Source organism: Balaenoptera musculus, chromosome 17 (genome assembly GCF_009873245.2).
Source record: "Balaenoptera musculus isolate JJ_BM4_2016_0621 chromosome 17, mBalMus1.pri.v3, whole genome shotgun sequence".
In the NCBI taxonomy this organism is placed as follows: domain Eukaryota; kingdom Metazoa; phylum Chordata; class Mammalia; order Artiodactyla; family Balaenopteridae; genus Balaenoptera; species Balaenoptera musculus.
The window spans coordinates 21,722,751-21,729,488 of record NC_045801.1 but is presented as its reverse complement, the minus strand read 5'-3'; positions in this window follow the sequence as shown (position 1 = coordinate 21,729,488).

Here is a 6,738-nt window from a genome sequence, read left to right as displayed (position 1 = left end):
TACTAAGCAGTTACTATTAGCTTTATATGTGAAATTCATTTTATATAAATTATTGCATTTAATCTTTATAACAGTTCTATGAGAAAAATCTAATTATCCCCATTTTACAGATAAGAAAACAGGTTAAGAAATGTTATGATAACCCAGCTACTGAGGAGATACACAAGTCTACATGAGTGCAAAAGGTTTACTCTGAATCACTAGTAAGTACATTACTCTGAATGTAGTTCTTACTAGTATCTTCTATCCACCCATCCATCCAATCATCCATTCAATCAATCATTCCTTCATTTATTGATTTCTAAAAATTGTACTATTCAGCCATGATATACCAGATGCTGTGTACCAAGAACTGGGGATACAACAGTGTGAAACAGCAAAGCCCATTCCCCCAAGAGCTTACATTCTTACAGGAATAGATGAGGCCAGAAACAAAAAACAAAGAAGGTAACACAGATAGTGATAAGGGCTCTGAAGGGAATGAAGAGTGCACTGTGGAGGAGAGAAACTGGATATGGCTGAGACCCCACTGCTTTTCACAGAAAGGTCTGAGAAGGACTGAGGAGGGGATATCTGAGCTGAGACCCTCAAGTTGAGAAGGTGGCATCCACATTCATGGTCAGAAGGAGGAGTGTCCCAAGAAGAGGATGCAGTATTGGGGAGGTGTCTAACAGGGCCAATTCCAGGTAATGGGAGCTTCTTTTTTAAGTGCCTATTTAAAAAACCAGGTACCTAGTTCAGTGGAAATGATCCACAATCAATACCACACCATGCTGCTTTCTAGAAGACAGGTCACTGGACTACTCCTCTGGTTTCTGTTGATTACATTAAGGCCAGTATTACATCTTCAGGTGTTCATTTTAGATAACTCTCAAGTCTATTTATTGTATGTACCACATTTATTTTTGAAACTTAGGAGAAAGGAGTCTCATGTGGAAGTTCTTGGGGAAAATGATGGGCAAGTCACACTTCTAATTAGTCTTTTCACATTACTTAATGTCTTAGTTAAATTACTTTTTTTTGGTATCCTTCCCGTTTCCTCTCACCTACTGAATAATAATTTGCTGAGTGTTTGTAAACACTATGCTGAAGAGTAATAACTGAAATTCTCCATAAAAGGGATGTGCAATGTAGAGTGACAAGGATTGTTTGGCCCTTAGGGTGTTGGAAGAGATATTATATCTTGTGCACTGCCATTACTTCCACAATGAGACTAAACCAGACTAGATTCACCTTCTTGTGACATTTCCCTGAAAGACAAGAAAATCTCTGGACTCATATGACAAAGTAAATGTTTCATTTTAAGTTGTCTAACTCTTCAGAACAATGTTATAAGTGTCAGTGTCTGTAATTTCAGGCTCTAGAGAGTGAGATTTTCTTTGAAAGCCCTGAGCAACTGTAAGATAACGCATGATGTGTGATACTGTTTTTGATTGACAGAGCCAGATCTGATAATCCAAGGGGCTAAGATAGGAGTTCTAATTTTTAATGTTGGCATGGAAGGTGACTGGGGCTGGTGATATTCACTTTAATATTCACTCTGTTCAGGTTTTGTGAACAAATGCTATATATATTCTTCAAGTATAAATATGTTGGCAGTCCTGGGACATGTTTGCTGGTTTGTGATGACCTATATAGTATGTCACCCAGTACTGTACCGAATGGATTGCTTTGCAAAGGCAGTTCTACCCTCGATTATACATTCTCAGAGAGCAGTAATTTGTCTGTATAATTCACTAGAGCTTAGGATAAGCTTGGAGCTTAGCTATTAGCAGCAGGAATTTCATCAAGGCTTGGGAGGAAGGGGAGGATGAGATGGATGCCAAATGTTGGGTTGAACAAAAAGCTGAGGTATCTCCGAGGGCTTCTTGCTTTCTTCTTTAACTTTCCTCCCAACGAAAAGCAACTGCTGGGAATTTTAGCCTGTTCAATTTGCTGGTAAACAAGACATGAGGTGGGACATGGACCTGGACTTGCTGACTTGTGGAGGTCGTGGGACAGGAGCCACAACCATCAAATCATCTTGGTCCACAAGGTGGTGGACAGGCCTGGGAGTCTCCCAGCAAGAGCAGAAGGAAAGAAAAGAGCTTTATTTTGATGCTACCTTAGGATTCACCAGACAGCAACCTCATAAAAATAGGGCAAATTTGGTGGATAAAGGTGTGTGTGAAAGAGTGTTTAGGTCAGTGCAACTACTGTGTATGTTACTATAAGAGTGGACACATGTCATTATACGTCTGTCCAAACCCATAGAACATACAACACCAAGAGCGAGCCCTAATGGAAACTATGGACTTTGGGTGTACTACAGATGTATCACTCTGGTGGGGATGTTGATAATGGGGGAGGCTACAGGTATGTGGGAGCAGGGGGTATATGGGAAATCTGTACCTTCCACTCAATTTCTCTGTGAACCTAAAACTGTTGTAGAAAAGAAAGTCTATTAATAATTAAGAAATGACATGTAAATAATTAACTGCTGACAGGCTTATAATTCATTCCTAAAATACACATTAAGTTGGACTGTACAAAAAAGTTTGTGTATGTCTGCCCATAAATGCACAAAGAATTCCATGAAGATATTCAGGATATTCTTAAAAATGGTTTATTCCCTGTATCTCAGCCTAGGATCTTAGGTAGGAGGACGTACTGTCCGTGTCTACCTTCTTAAATTGTAAAGATATTTTGCTGTGGATATATGTTACTTTTTAAATTAAAAAATAGGCTAAAATTTTTAGGTAGGTGGTATTTACCTTAAGGTATGTTTCTTTGATTTTTTTTACGTAAATGACTTCTCAATATTTAATGTGAGTATTTAACAATATTAAATACTTCGGAAGTGCTTTTTTTATCTCTGAAAGAGGAAGGGGATTATTTTTACTCAGAAGAGTCTTCTGAAGTAGCTTAGTACTGTCATTCAGCATTTTCTGGTTAGGAAATTGGGGCAGAAAGAAGCAAACGTATTCACTGACGCACTGAAAATCTGTAAAAAGGACAGAATTAGAACTCGCAGCAGCCAAATCACAAACTGGGCGCATTCAGCATGACAGCGTGGTCAGTGCAGCAGCAGCGTCAGTTAAAAATGGGTGGCTGGGCTGGATCCAGGTGTCAAAGAAGCCAGCCCTGAGGAGCAATATCCTCAGAGAAGAGTTCAACACAGGGGAAGTATACCATGCTGTCTAAGCCATTAGGTAGAAATTAAATAATTGCATCTTCCGAGCAAAGAGTTTGAATTAGTAGCAAATGACCATGTGGATTAGAGTGGAATGCCTGAGGCCTGTAATCTGGCCAACCAATAGTGGAAAGGGTATATTTGAGCAGACAATGAATCCAGTGTGTTCAGATATTAGGTCTAACCAGTATACCTCAATTTAGTTGGGGGCCTGGTCTTTATTAAAAAGGAGAAATGACTATGTATTATAAAGCAGATTAAAAAGAACTATTCCTGATATATTTTGGATAGTAACCCTTTATTGGATATATCATTTGCAAATATCTTCTTCCATGTGGTAGGTTGTCTTTTTGTTTTGTTGATGGTTCCCTAGGCTGTGCAAAAGTTTTTTAGTTTGATATAGTCCCATTTGTTTATTTTTGCTTTTGTTTCCCTTGCCTGAGGAGACATAGCTAGAAAGATATTGCTAAGACATGTCAAAGAGCGTACTGTCTGTGTTTTCTTCTAGGAGTTTTATGGTTTCAGGTCTTACTGTAGCATTGTTTACAATAGCTAGGATATGGAAATAACCTAAGTGCTCATCAGTGGATGAATGGATAAAAAGGATGTGGTACATGTACACAATGGAATACTACTCAGCCATAAAAAGATGAAATCTTGCCATTTGTGACAACATGGATGGAAATAAGGGAAATAAGTCAGATGGAGAAAGAAAAATATTATATGATTTCACTTTATATGGCATATAAAAAACAAGCAAACAAACAAATGAACAAACCAAACAAAAGCAAACATGTAAATACAGAGAACAGAGTACTGATTACCAGAAGGAAAAGGGGGCAAGGGGAGGACAGAATGGATAAACGGGAATCAACTATATGGTGCTGAATGGAAACTAAATTTTTGGTGGTAAGCATGCTGTAGGGTATACAAAAATAAAAATATAATATTGTACACATAAAACTATATAATATTTAAACCAATGTTACATCAATGAAAAATAAATTAAAAAAAGAACTATTCCCCATCTGCTGACAGCAACATCCATAATAACAATGATTCTAAGAAGTGATGGAGAATTAGTACTCATTGGGACATTACATTAATCATAGAATGGATTTCTCCTTCTGTTTCTTTCAACTGAAAATGGCCAAGGGGCAACTGAGTTTATTATTTACCAGCTTTCTCGGAAACTAACTTGTGACTAGGAAATGCAGGTTATGACAAATCCCATTCTAGCAAACTTGTATCAAAAACTGTTCATACTGTTTTGTCATGTTGATTCTTGTTGCATAAATAATATTTAAAATATAGGAGGACACTGATTGCCATTGTCTGTGTCTTGGGTATCATTTTTGTAGCAGTTTAATCTGAATGTTTATAATGTTTAAAATGAAATGCTTATTCAGTGAATGATGAAGTATCACAATTCTGGTGAAGACTCAGAAAAATCTTAGTTTCAGATTCTGAAGGGTAAAGGGGAATATTAGGCACATAAAAAATCTGTTGCCAAATATAATATTTTCAATGATGTGTTATGTGTTAGCTTGTTATAATTAAATATTTTTCTTCTCTTTCAGAGTTAGCTGACTGTGAAGGAAATGGAAATTCCCATCTTTTTCTCACTGACCAATATCTGGGTGACTGAGAGTCTTGGGGTGCAAAAGGTAATATGATGCCTCACTTGTCTTACTGGATGCAAATTCAAAGAACTCATCCCCTGGCGGTGGTGGTGAAATTTGCTACAGTTGGATTAGCAGCATTTAAAAATGTGGACTCACTGGGTGCAAATTCACTGATACCGAAAGAAGAGGTGAGTTAGTTGTGATGTCTTGTGGTTGTGCTTCCAAGCAGAAAACCCTGCTGCTGTCCTCTGATGCCCTTTGGCTTTGACATAAAAAGTGATGGCCCAGCCTTTCAGAGGAAAGCTTCGAGGCAGGTTTTGTCTTATCTCCTGGACTATCTCCTGAGAGGCAGGCTTGTCAGCTTCGAGTCAAATAAATCCAGGCTTTGAGATTCGGAGGAGAAGATGAGCTATGCCTTTGCTCTCTTGGCAGTCATCTGGGGACTTGCTGTGAAAATCCTTTGCCTAAGATGAATCATCAGCCCCTCAAGACTTTCACTAAAGGAAAGGAAACTGTACTCATGAAAATTAAATGGTGGCATTCCAGATAATGACAAGAGGGTGCTCTCTCTCTCTCTCTCTCTTTTATTTTTATTTTTTTTATTTTTATTTTTTAGTAATCATTTATTTATTTATTTATCTTTATATTTATTTATGGCTGTGTTGGGTCTTCGTTTCTGTGCGAGGACTTTCTCCAGTTGCAGCAAGCGGGGGCCACTCTTCATCGCGGTGCGCGGGCCTCTCACTGTCGCGGCCTCTCCCGTTGCGGAGCACAGGCTCCAGACGCGCAGGCTCAGTAGTTGTGGCTCACGGGCCCAGTTGCTCCGCGGCATGTGGGATCTTCCCAGACCAGGGCTCGAACCCGTGCCCCCTGAATTAGCAGGCAGATTCTCAACCACTGCGCCACCAGGGAAGCCCTCTCTCTTTTAAATTCAGGAATTCAGTGCTTTGGTTTTCAGTGATGCTCTGTGCATTTATAGATCAAGGAGCTGGAATATTAGGAAGCGTGTGTTTGTCTGCCTTTCTTATTCCAATGCCTTAAAATCATGGCTTAGGTCCTTGGAACCTTTTCTTGCTTGCCAATGTAAATAAAATAAAGAAGAGAGACACATACTGTGGTGAGAATATGAAGTCAGCAGAAAACTGCTTTGGAGTTTGCAAGACACAGTCAACTATATCTAGCTCAGAAGGTGCATTTAAGGGTTAATTAGCTTAAGTTGCAGAATATTTGGAAAAGGAAGCATGAGGCATGGAGACTAATCAATAAAATATACACTTCGTAAACATTTTAACCACCTAGCCCCAATATTTCTCCCCACCAAAACACTGTTTATTTTTATATTATTTATTTGCATCTATCAGCCTTAATAAAATATTTCTTTTATTGTTTTAGTATCGATATTTTATCAAGTCTTTCTTTTCTCAACAAATACAAGCTGTATTTGCACTGGAACATTTCTATAGCTCAATCTCTTTAAAAATAAAAATGCCCCCCCCCCCCGCAAAAAAAAGAGTTAGTGCCAATTTATCAAGAAGAAAATAAAACTCAGATGGCTTGCAGTCCATTTTCAAGTAAAGTATGAAATATCAGGAGATGGTTTGTTTTATACATGTTCACTTTAGATTAAAATGAAATTTTCATAATGTTCTTTAAAATACAATCCAATTAAATTTCCAGTGTCTTTGTTTACAAGTTCCTAGATGGAACTTTTGAAAAGCTCATACTGTAGTAATAACCATAAAGCCACCTTGCTAAGAAAATGTTACCCAACTTAGAAATAATGTCTTTATAGTCTGTGTGGGAATACGTAAGTCCAGAATCTTTAGTAGGTGATTATACTGATTGAGTCTGCATTTTCTCTCCTGTTGTGTCCTCTTTATTGAGGACACATTCTGAATGGCACTCTACTACCAAGTGGGGAGCATAAGGCAAGCACAAATC